The 12175-nt window shown below is 38.9% G+C and overlaps 1 protein-coding gene across 3 annotated transcripts in view; it reads left to right on the top strand.

Moving 5' to 3' along the window:
- Window positions 1-196: 196 nt before the first annotated feature.
- Window positions 197-12175, top strand: part of TRPS1 (transcriptional repressor GATA binding 1) — a 242311-nt gene continuing 230332 nt past the window's right edge. For all 3 annotated transcript variants that reach the window (XM_036263882.1, XM_036263880.1, XM_036263883.1), the window contains exon 1: window positions 197-688. The gene's annotated coding sequence lies outside the window, so the exon portion shown is untranslated. The remainder of the gene's footprint in view (window positions 689-12175) is intronic.

Raw genomic sequence — 12175 nt, 5'->3', positions numbered from 1 at the left:
AGCTGGGTCCCTGCAACGCGCAGCTCTCATTTGCGGCGCTCGGACTCGGGCGAAGTTCTCGCGCAGCCGGCTGGCCGCGGCCGGGGCCGGTCCCGGCGGGCGGCGGCGGCGGCGGGTGCTCGGAGCCGGGCGGGGCGGCGGCGGCGGCGGCGGCAGCGCGGGGACGCGCGCTGTCTCTTTAAGGGAGCTCGGTCTGGGGTGGCGCTTTCCTCCGCGAAGGCTCCTTTGATATTAATAGTGTTGGTGTCTTGAAACTGACGTAATGCGCGGAGACTGAGGTCCTGACAAGCGATAACATTTCTGATAAAGACTCGATCTCACTGCAATCTCAAGCGTCCTCTTTTTTGGTGCTGCTGGTTTCTCCAGACCCCGCGTCCTCTCGATCGCTCTCTCGCCTTCCCATTTTTTTTTTTTTTTGAAACAAAAAACAACACCCCCTCCCCTCTCCCACCCGGCACCGGGCACATCCTTGCTCTATTTCCTTTCTCTTTCTCTTGCTCTCTCTCTCTCTTTTTTATAAAGGGGGGGGAGGGAAGGAAAAGGGGGGGAGGCAGGAAAGACCTTTCTCTCCCCCCCCCCCAAATAATCCAAGATCAACTCTGCAAACAACAGAAGACGGTTCATGGCTCTGGCCGCCGCGCCACCATCTTTCGGGCTGCGGAGGGTGTTCTTGACGATTAATCAACAGGTAAGGAGGGGAGGCCGGGGCGGCCGCGGGGCCGGGGTGCAGGGGGCGCGGGGGGAGCGGGAGCCGCTCGGCCCGGCCGGGCACCGCTCTGCGAGTGCTGCGCCCGCGCGTGTGTGCGCAAAATGTGGGCGATCGCGAGCGGGGAGCCCTGGGAATTAAAAGTGACTTTCTTTGAAAAAAAAAAAAAAAAAAGCGGAGGGAGAGTGTGCAGAAAGCCAAGCGCAGGCTTCTCGGGTTTCACATGCATTTTCTTTCTTCCTTTTTTGCGCGTGTGATTTCTTTCTTCTCTTCTGCTCTCTTTTCCCTCCTTCCTCTGCTCCTTTTGGTGGGTCTAAGGCATCTGAGCCTTAGAAACGAGCGACTTCAAACTGCAGTAGCCCCTGGAGTCAGGAGGGTCAAGTTCAGCCGCCGGGGAGGAGGAAAAACAAATCCCCATTTGCCAAAAAAAGAAGTTTCAGGCCGGTGCCCCCTCCCCCTCGCAGCCCCACTCCCCCTCGCTGTCTCTTTCTGGCTGATTTTAATTCTCTCCTACCGGGCGCAGCGGAGGAGCTGGAGGTGGTTGGACCCGAGGGGCCGCCGCCGCCGCCACCGCCGCCGCTGCAAGTTTTCTGGGGCTCCCGACAAGCGGGGAGCAGACTAGGCACCAGCATGCAGAGTAGTAAGTTGGGAGAACTTGGGAGGGTCGGGAGGGTCTCAGAGAGGGGCCTTCGTGTGGTCCCCAAAGTAGGAAAACAGCACAGGACTGGCGTGGGCTTGGAAGAGTTTGCAAAGCCAGGCTTCAAACTTTTTTCCCTTAAAGGCCCAGCTGGGCTGGAGCAGGAGGCTTGTCGCATCCTCTGAGGCACCCGCCCGTGCGCGGCCAGGGCAGCCTGGCCAGGGTCTGTGCCCCGTCCGTGCCATGTGGCAGGGCCTTGCAGCCAGGGCGCTTCCGTAGGGGCTGGGGAAGGGGCAGACTTCCTCTGCGGTGCGGATGATGCGCCATGTGTCTCGGGTCAGCGGACACTGGCCGGTGATTAAATGCCTGACAGCGGTGGGACATCCAGGCGGACAGGCGCTTCGCCTTCTGTCTAGTTCCTGTTTGGGTTCAGGAGAAACGCATCTTTGAAAGGCCAAGGCAAACACCACTGCCCCCTCAAATAACTCCGGGATTACAGGACCCCGTGAATAATTTGAGGGTGAGGCGGAGGTGGGAGCTGTTTGAAGTGCAAAGCTGTTTTTGTGGCTGGGAAAGCTTTTTTGTTAGTACCTGTGTGAGATGGTGCTGTTTCCCCCAGGGAAGTCAGTAACTGTTTTATGGCCCTAAGACTCTAAAGCAATTTAAGTGAGAGGGCGAGAAGGACTGATGGGTTTCAAGGGGGGGGGGGGGATCTTGGACTTATTAAATTTTAGATCTTGCTTTACTTCCTCATGTCTTTTTAGGCCTCATAATTGATAACTATGAAAGTTTTTGAGTAAGAGCGATGGATCTTAATGATGAACCCAAATTATGATAGAATATTCATCCTTGCCCTATTTTGGAAAATCACGGCTAGACTTTTCAGTGAGGTAAGTGAAGGGAGCAGCTCAGCGGAGAAGTTAAATCGCAGAGAAGTTAGGCCGATTCGTGATTCATTGCACTTTTGTAGAGTCATTGAACTTTTGTAAACGCACCAGGTGAACAGGAAAGGGGCTGAAAGGGATAATAAGTACAAAGGGAAAACCCAGATAGGGCCCAAGACAAAATTACAAAGAAGTGATAACTCTAGGCCTGGTTGTTGGCTAGCATTTGATTGCTCAAAGCAAAAATAAAATAGGAACCTTCCAGCCAGTCTTCAAAGCCCTTCAGCCCTTTAAGTTAAAACCTATGGATCTGGCTGGCATCATGTTACTTTCCTGGTGGTTTTAGGAAAAGTTGATCATTTCGAAAAGGCTGCCAGAGTTAAAAAAGCAAGGGGCGGCAAAGGAAAGTAATGTGCGCAGCCAGTTCTTGACGTGGACAAAATGAGAATGAAAGTTTCTGAACTCACTGTTGTCAAGTTTCTTACATGCTGCTCATTTGCTTAGAACACTTTCTCAGATATTCCACCAGTTCATGTAAAAAAGCCAACTAGCTCTAAAATGGTGTGGGCTTGTTTTCTCCCCCCCAGTGTGCCAGGGTTGTGAATAAATACAGGGTTTGTATGGGAAGACGAAGCATTTCCTGTAAGTCGTGATGCTGACAGAACAGTCTGGTACCAACATTTTGAGGGGTTTTTTTGGTTTGTTTTTTGTTTTTTTACCTTTCAGTGAAAGTTTATTAATGACATGCTTAATCTGAACAAGTCCAAAATATCGTCTTCGAGCTTGTCTGCTCAGATTTTTAAACTTGCCTTTAAAGTTATACCCTGGGATGAAACATCTCTAGGTTCAATTTCATATACAGGGCCCCGAATGGGCTAAAGTTTGACGATTATTCCTGGATATTAATAATGTGTAAAGAAAACTCCTGGGGGAAAACAGAATTTAATGCCAACATCGTGACTTGATTTCTCTAAACGTGAGGCATCCCAAATCTTCATTAATACTCCGTTGGCATATTATTATTTCCTATCCACGAGCTGATGATTGCGGCTTCCCGATATATCTGTCGTATGTTAGGATATATGTGTGTTGACTACTTTCCCACACGTAATAATAACTAAGTCAGACACTCTCCAAATAAATAGTGGAGCATAACAAGTTCTTTGGAAAAGAGTTTGTCACTCCTTTGAATTCTAGACGCTGTAAAGGTCTCTGCTGCTATTTCGATGTTATCCTTTGTGTCTTCAAGGTAACCTTAAAAGTAAGGCGAAAAGTGTCCTAGTAGCTGAGAAGTCTAAGTTGATTTTAGACCTCCGCATTTTGACCATAAGATTTTAAATGATTTTATAAAATTTTTGCTTAAAACACAGGTTAGAATCTATATTAGTGTGCTGATCATAAGTGAGTTCCATATGCCCCTCCCATATTTTCAGTATTATTTTTACTTTTCTTTTAAGTCATGTTACTTCTGAGTTTACTCTGATTTCCACAGTGTAGGTCTTTCACATACACATAAGGAAATCTTCATTCATCAGGAAAACCTTCAAAACAGGGAAATGAATGCAGCTGTGAAAAGGCTGCCTTTGAGATCCTAATATTTCAGTGATGTTTCTCTTATATTATTGTTATTATTGTGTTGTGTGTGTGTGTGTGTAGAGAAAGACAGAGAAATACCACAATTTGCATTTCATAATCTGCACATTTCTATTAAGAATGCCAAAAGATGTTAAGTTTTAATAAACTCCTGTCTTACCTTCTTTCTTGAAGTAAATAAACATTACTGAAAGTTTTCAAAGAACTTGTAGCAAATTGTTTTTGAGCTAGAGCTTTATTTCGAATTGGAAATGAGCATGGATATTGGTAACTGGCCTTTAAAGGTTTTAGTAATACAGATATGTAAAAATCATTGTATTTTTTTTCTTAAATACCCCTTTGATAGCCAACAATAATAGAACAATACTATGCTATTGTGTGTAAAACAAAATAGACTTTAAAAAAGTTATGGGCAGGTGTTTACCATTGACTTAAAGGGAAAATTATTATTTTTGAAATAAGTGATGCACTTAAAATAAAATGACTGGGGCACATTAAAACATATTCTTATTAAGATATTCTCTGGTGTGTAAAATGAAGCCATTCATTCAACAGACTGACAACTTTCCACTTGGTATTTGCCTTTGCTTAATTTAGTTTCCGCAGGACAGCTAGTGTGGTAGTCTGCATCTGTTTTTGGCAGGCATAGAAAACTATAAACTCAGACAGTTCTGTCCCAAATCGTACAGCTCACAAGTTACAATCAATTTGATAAAAGCAGCAGAGTTTTATGGACTTGCTCTCTGTTGTTCATCCTTGGTGAAGCTTTCAGGTAACTGAGGTTTTTTTCTCTCTCCCTTTCGCTGGTGATAACTACTAATACCATTGATAACTAATTCTGAGTCTTGTTTACCCATTTCTCTTGTTTGTTATTTAATGAAATTTGGGGAAATTAATGACAGCATATCTAGTCTTGGTTTTACTTTATCTACATGATATCTGCATTCCTCTTTTGATATCATCCTACAGGAAAAAGTGAATATTTTGTTACTATAACAGTCATGATTTATGGAATTGTAGGGTCCCCCTTAGATAAAATATGAAGAAACTCTCACAGCGTTTGCCAAGTAGAAATTTAATCTACTGTAAGGGTACTTGTGATTCTTATGTATAGAGAAGTCTAACGTACTTGGTAATCATTTACATTGAAAGAAATTGAGCAGAGTTTTTATAATTATCAAAATAATGTATCTCCTAAAAGCTTTAACCAGTGGATTAAAGTAAATATGCGAAAATGCCAAGTATTGTCTTATACTACTGTTCAGTAGCAAACAGGGCTGCAGAGGGAATAACCACTTTAAAAATTTTATCCTGGGGTATAAGTGGGGCTTTTTGTTTATTTACGTAGGATATTTGATTAATTATATAGGGCCCTTATAATGTCTTTAATGTTGTTATTATGGTCCCCTTTAGGGTTGTCATATCATCCTGTGGTTCTCTTTGAGTCCGTTGGTCTTTGGTTTGGTTCTCTGATGGCTGTAATAATGTAGAACTTGATTTAGGTTAGAAAGAGATCTTTTAGACTTAAAGAAACCTCACTGAATTTGCAGAAGGCTCTGTGGATGAAAATTATCTGAATTGTTAAGAATTAGATGAAGAAGTCTGACTGGTCGCTGCAGCCATATTAGGTTATTATAGTAGCAGTGCCTACTTTTTGTCATCCCATTTTTTGTTGTTGTTGTTGCTTTCTCAAGAGCATAGATTCAAGTAGCAAAAACAAAGATGAAATTATCTTATGTATTTCAAATTTGAAGCATCATTGGAAATCATTTTCTGATTGAGAGCTGTGATTGAAATACAAATAACATCCAAACACTTCAAAGAAGACATTAAAGCTACGCTTTTTCGTTCCTAAGTATGTTTCATTAAAAATAAGAGAGAAAACTTTTAATTTTTAAATATTTTCTAGCTCTTTAAAAACCTGCAGTAAATACTTTACAAGTGGCTAGACACCTTCCCTGGTGGTTTAGTTTATACAAGCAGGAAACTTTCTCTCCTACTCTTTCTCTCTCTCTTTCTTGTTTTCTTTAAACCAACTGACGTAATGCCAAACTTTGCTTTAAAAGAACAGACAGAAGTAATTGGTAGCTTTTAACTTTTAATAATGTTCTGGATTGGTTTTAGTGGCCAAAATGCCATTTAAAAAAAAAAAAAAAAGTTCAAGTAAGAACGGGCTTGTGGCCTGAGGAAGAAAGGTTCTGTTGATGTAGTTATTTTTATTCTTGTTTTTCAATCTGTTATTAAAAATCTTTCCTGCTGAACACTGTTGGATTTCTCCAGTTGCTGTCTGTGATGGCTGGTGCATTTCAGGTTACCGTAACTTAAACAGTTTTTGGGTTTTGGGGAGAAGTGGGTATTTGTGTTGCGTTATTTCTTTCTTATTTGGAAAAGAACAATTTGTTTTTGTTTCAACTGAGATAAATTAATTAAGATTATCAATGGCGACAGGTCAATGAATATGTTTATATAAAGAATGCTACACCTGTTAGCAAGAGCCTGAAATGTGGAAGTTTAATTGTAACATTAATCATTTTTATGTGCAGAGGAAGGAAAATAGATGAAACTTTACCAAAATATATTTTTAGAGGGAAAACGTCAATTTTAAGGGTCAGTTTGTTTCTGCTGGCGTTTTTTTTGTTTTGTTTTTTCTCTCTCGCAATTTTAGATGATAACTTTTAACCCTATTAATTACACAGTGTTTTTAAGTTTTTTTTCTTTAAAAAAAAAAAAATAGGCATTTTTCTCTTTTCCTGATCTTGCGTAGGCAAACAGAACTTTCTTCAATTAAGAGGCATCTTGGTGATGTTGATTGACATCAGGGCAACTTCAGAAGCTGGAAGTAGGAAAATCTTTCAGGAGGGCAAGAAGGTCTGTGCCAGTATTTCCTTCCTTGGGGAAAGACACTCCACCCAGAGATGAGGCCCTCCGCCCCATTTGACGGGCCAGACTGAGTAACATTTCTGATGTGAATTGTTCCTAAGGTTAAAATCTTATGATTACTTGTCTGGGACTTTGCTTTTAACCCCAAATTTGTTCTGAGATTTTTTTGTTGTTGTTAACAGCATATTTTAGAATTAATACATACTGAAAATTAGGCGTCACATTGATACCTTAAAATATCTTCTAAGACGTTTATAATTATCATAAAAAGCATAACACATATTTAGGGAAGTTGAGGTGTTCTCTGCATAGAAATTTGACAGTTTTGATTTACCTTAGGCATTTCTCAGTTTTTCTTGTAAGAACTGGAGACTTTCGTTCAAATCAGAGGCATTGTTTCTTTGCTAATTGCTTCTTTCCTTAAAGAGTTGTCAGGAAAAACTTGAGTAACTTAAAGCTAGAAGTTGTTCCCATCAGCATAGTGAGAGTGTCTTCGATTAAGTCTTGGTTGACTTTATTTTTTTCCAAAGTTTTCAAGCCTAAATTTCAAGTTAGGGATTTCTCTGTCAATGCATTTGTACTTAATGAACGTTGGCTGATTCAAAACCGAGGGAACAGGAATCATGTTTAGCAAGAAGGGGAAAAAAGGGAGAAGGAGGTGTCCAGAGCTGCCATCCTTGAATATTAGCAGTTTGTTTACTGTGCAGTGGTGGGGAGGGGTTGGAGAGGCCCTGTGGAAGATGGTAGAAAAAAAATCCATCAATTGCGCATATGATCCCCTCCCCTTAAGGTTTACTTAAACAATATGTTTCAGTTTTGCCTCAAACCATTCGGCACTACTTCTGCTCCAAGAATCCACCACTATCTTGGTTCCTGAGTGATTAAGGATGACACTTTCTGTTATATAATGAGCTGCAGTCTTGTTTGAACAAAGGTAACATTTTGATTTGTGCAATTTGGGGGCAGTTAGTAGTGGGATACCTCTAATATGAGAGGCAATCCAGTAGTGTAAGTGCCTGCAAATGCTTGAAGTACTATTCACGAGAGCTATTCTGTGTTTAAATTGTTGCTGCTATGTGTGCGTGTGTTATATATGTAATATATGTGGGCTGATCATATGTAGAGACACCTTGATGATGGAGTCTAACCTGCTGAGCTATTAACTCTGCTTTCAACATGAATCTTTGAAGGAGCTACATGACCTACTTTATAAAGTCTAGAAGTTTGAGATGAGTATGGAGTTTAACCATAATGAAACCATCATCATCACAACACTAATATCTCCTCTGCATTTACTAAGAAATGGAAGAATTGGCAACAGATTGTAAATCAGAATTATGCCTTTCAGTGTATTTGAGGAAATGCTCCTGAAGATAATGTTTTCACAGTCTCATTTTTCGTCAAGAGGAGCAGTTCAGTGATGGTGCTGTTTCTGAATATATCTTCTTATGGGGCAGCACTTTATAGTTTACAATTCTATCATCTCAAAACGTTATATAGATATAATATGGAACATGTAAAGACTCCGTACTGTGACCATAGCGTTTTCCCTAGGGTGATGGATTCTGTGCGTCACCCAAATGTGATGCTGTTTGCCAGGCTTGTAATACTGGTTTTGAGGGTTGCTGTGTGTCCTGTTTCATCAGGCAACACAATACAACAACTTTGGTATCTAGGTAATTGACACAGTCAAAATAGGCTCTGGAAAATGTTCCAAATACTTTTAAGTAAGTCAGAAGTTAACTTATATATTCAATTTATTTAACACTTGAATAAACAAGTGACTCATTGTCAGCTCTTTAAGCCTTCTATAGTAGATAGTGTTAGAAGTAAACAGTCAAGTGTCCATAGGTTGTTTTGTTTTGTTTTGTTTTTGCTTTATTTGAAGGGAGCATGGTTCTTTTATTTGCATTTGTAATCGCTTCATCTGTTAATTACTTTGTATTCATGGTAGTGAGTAGTATAGTATTATAAAGAATATAAGCATATGTATATTACCTACTGTATATGTCCCAAACCTTATATGTCCCAAAAAGGCGTTAATATTATATCATTAGATTGAGTATTATAATAACCAGGAATAAACCCAGTATAGGATAATAGATACAACACAATTGCTATTTAGACATTAAATCTATTTTAGCTGTAGAAAAAAAGAGATTTTGCTTTAGAGCTTTTTTCATTTGTAGTAGCTGGATAGAATTTATGAAACCTACAAATCAACAAACATTTTAATATAACATGCTTCTTGATTAGCTTCTACAATATAGCTTTCAGTGAATTCTTGTGAATCACTAGTTGAAGTTCTCCTTATAGAAGCATCTTTTGTTTCTGAGATCAGATACATCTATAAATAGTGTGAGTATATACGGCAGAAGTTTGTGGAATCTAAATTTCTCTATTACACGATACACTTCATGTGCAGAGGGATCTAGCATTGCCAGTCCAGTTTTAGCTTGAGTTTTCTCTGAACTTGACACAAGTGCAGCATATGAATGTGTGGCTTCATATGAACTGAGTGCGTACATGTACGTACACATATCTGCAGTCTCACTCATATAGAATGTTGTTGCATTACAGGCACTGAATGGAATTTTAACATATTACATATTTTTTTGAAATGACTTTAGTCATTGTAATATATATTTTAAGTACTTAATGCATCTCAACACTGATTTGGGGGCTAATTTAATTATAATTTTGGTTCTGAAATGAGAGCAAGATTGGCAAAACAAATTAAAAACCAACTTCTACTTGTGACTTCTCTGTGATGTCATTATCCACACATCATCCTTAGCTCTGAAAGATGTAGAAATAAATACATCAGCCTGTTTTTCTCTCAATACTATGATGTAGTTCCAGATATATAAAAGTTCCTAAAAAAAAAGATTTTGGCATTTGTTTCTGCTTTACTTTTTGATGCCATTAAATATTTTTGAAAGAGAATCTAGCTCACTTTAATTTTAAAAGTACCATTCAACTGATGGAAGTTAAAGATGGTCATACATATATATTAATTAGAATCAGGGCCCATGTTATTAAATTTTCTCACATATTAGTCTTAATTGTTGAATGATTAATAATTATCAATTATTTTTAGCTATACCTTTGAGATCTTTTAAAGTCATGTATTTTCTGTATTTGGTGGTTGAATTTTTATGTTAAGTCAATTTAAAGTATAAATTGAAAAAACACAAATGATTATGTTTAGTGCTGTCTTTAAGTTATTCTTTTTAAAGATTATTGCTAATGTATGTAATACATTTATGCAAACATACAGTTATGCAAACGTAGGTAACTTTTAGAAAACAACTTAGGAACAAATGGCCAAAGTAATTACACATCCAAGTAATAAGTAACATAAAACATTATTTTCTGTAATTTATAAGCAAAGAATAACAGATGTTTCTCCTTTACATTTAGAACGAATGTGCGTTGCAGTCATTGGGCATAAGATGTGGTCAGTTACTGTAAGAAAGCCACTGTCCTCTAAACCTCAATTACAGTGAAGCGTTTATTTTACTGTCTGTCTCATCACTGTTTGTTTATTTTACCTTTAAATGTCCCATTCATAAGACAATTTATGTCGTTGAAAGAGTGTCCTACTTATTTACTTTTTCCTTTTCCTTTGTACTTGATAAGCTTTCAGTAAGAAAGCTGCCACTCGTAAAATTTTAGGCCAATAGTAAAAATCATAATGTACATATTTTATGTGTAAATATGTGTTCATGATCTTGTATGTTCACTTGGTCAAACATTTAACTCTTTGGTGTTACACTTATGTACACACCTGTCACGTACGTTTTACTCCCAGCAGAGTTCAGCATATCATTGTTAACATTTAATTACGTGTACATGCTCTTGGTACTCCCTAAATAATTCGATATATCATTGGTAATAATAAACGTTTTAAAATGAGACCAATAAAGATTAGAAATGGAGAATACGAGGTTAGATATGAGTATAAGCAAGTTTTCCTCCTCTTTGTTTCCCCCCATCTTTGGTTCTTGGAGAGAGAGAGAGAGAGACAGAGAGAGAGAGAGAGAGAGAGAGAGAAAGAGAGAGAGCGCTAAAGAAAAGGGGGACTTGAATACTGTCCAGTCCATTATAACATAAGGAACTATTGCTATATTTAGCTTCATTTATTTATACATTTTTGACATAGAAAACTTTTGACCTTTTTGCCTGTGATACTTGGGAATTTTAGATGAACCCCAATGGGGTCACGCTCATCCGTCCAGCTTTGCGTGACAAAAAGCATTCTCTAGCTTCTGGTGTGCTACTGTGCTGCTTGCCTTCAGGAGTGGAGGTCCTGTAAGTTCATTTGGCATTTGAAAGCACAACTAGAATTTCTCCTTTGGAAATCCTCTGCCTGCTTTTCAGAGTAAGCAGAGATCACCGGCAGCATGTCCTTCATTGCAGGATGCTAAGGGAAATTATGCTGAGACCAAGCATGCTTCCTCTGGATTATTCTGCCATGCTTTATTACCAGTTTTTTTTTTCTCTTTGGGAATCTAACATTTCAGTTTTTGGAGAAATAAGTATTTCTCCTTTTAGTGGAAAAATGTGCCAGCTGTGGAGTTTTTTCCTACATTTCTTTATCATATTTATTTGTGTGTGTGTGTGTGTGGGGGGCTGTATAAGAAGAGGAGAAAACTCACATACTGTAAAATAATAATTTCACTTATTGTTTGTTGCGAGCAGGACTTGACCATTCTGTGTGTGTGAGGAAATGCATTGAATGAAATGAAAGAAAGTGGTGGTATAATTTTGAAACAATTGTAAGCACCAGTTGACAGATTTCTGGCAAAAGGATGAAGACAATTTTAGTTACTCAGTGCTTCTACCAAATTCTGTAATCCAAGTTTTATAAATATATAGTTGATAAGTTGATCATGGATGATGCTGGAAATGAATGTGTCTAGATTCAGGGAATCAAGACTACTGATTCTCACCGTCCGTATGCTTTATCTAGATTTGCGAGAAATAGAATGCCAACTATCCTGTTATCAGTCCGTTGAGGTCTTTTAGTACAGACTTTTATTGTTTATGCTAGTTTATATTCAGTAACATCAAGCACCGGCAGCTTAATATATTTGTACATTGAACCCTAGCAAAGTTCAATGAGTGATTTTCATGAAGATTTAGGGAATAATGTCCTGGAATAGTGGCCATCCCCTAAGGATGATTCTGAGGTTTAGAATTTGTAGCTGGTTTTTGGGAGCTATGACATAAATGTAATAGCAGGTAGAAATATTCAGAGCGATCACCTTTTATAAAAGTTGGTTCTGTCTTTCACGTCTAGGAAAATAGAGCAGTGAGTGTTTGCGTTTTGTATGTTTTGTCTCCAAGCAGAGGAAACTGACAGTTTTATGTTTTAAGTGCCGAAAGTTGTTCTTGGCTAAGCAGCCCCTGAGTTAATCACTGGGATGTTAACTTGAATTTTGGTCTTTAAAAGTTTTCAAATTTGAAAAC

The sequence above is a fragment of the Molossus molossus genome, unplaced genomic scaffold (genome assembly GCF_014108415.1).
Source record: "Molossus molossus isolate mMolMol1 unplaced genomic scaffold, mMolMol1.p scaffold_m16_p_16, whole genome shotgun sequence".
Taxonomy (NCBI): Eukaryota; Metazoa; Chordata; class Mammalia; order Chiroptera; family Molossidae; genus Molossus; species Molossus molossus.
This window is presented reverse-complemented; position numbering and strand designations above follow the sequence as displayed.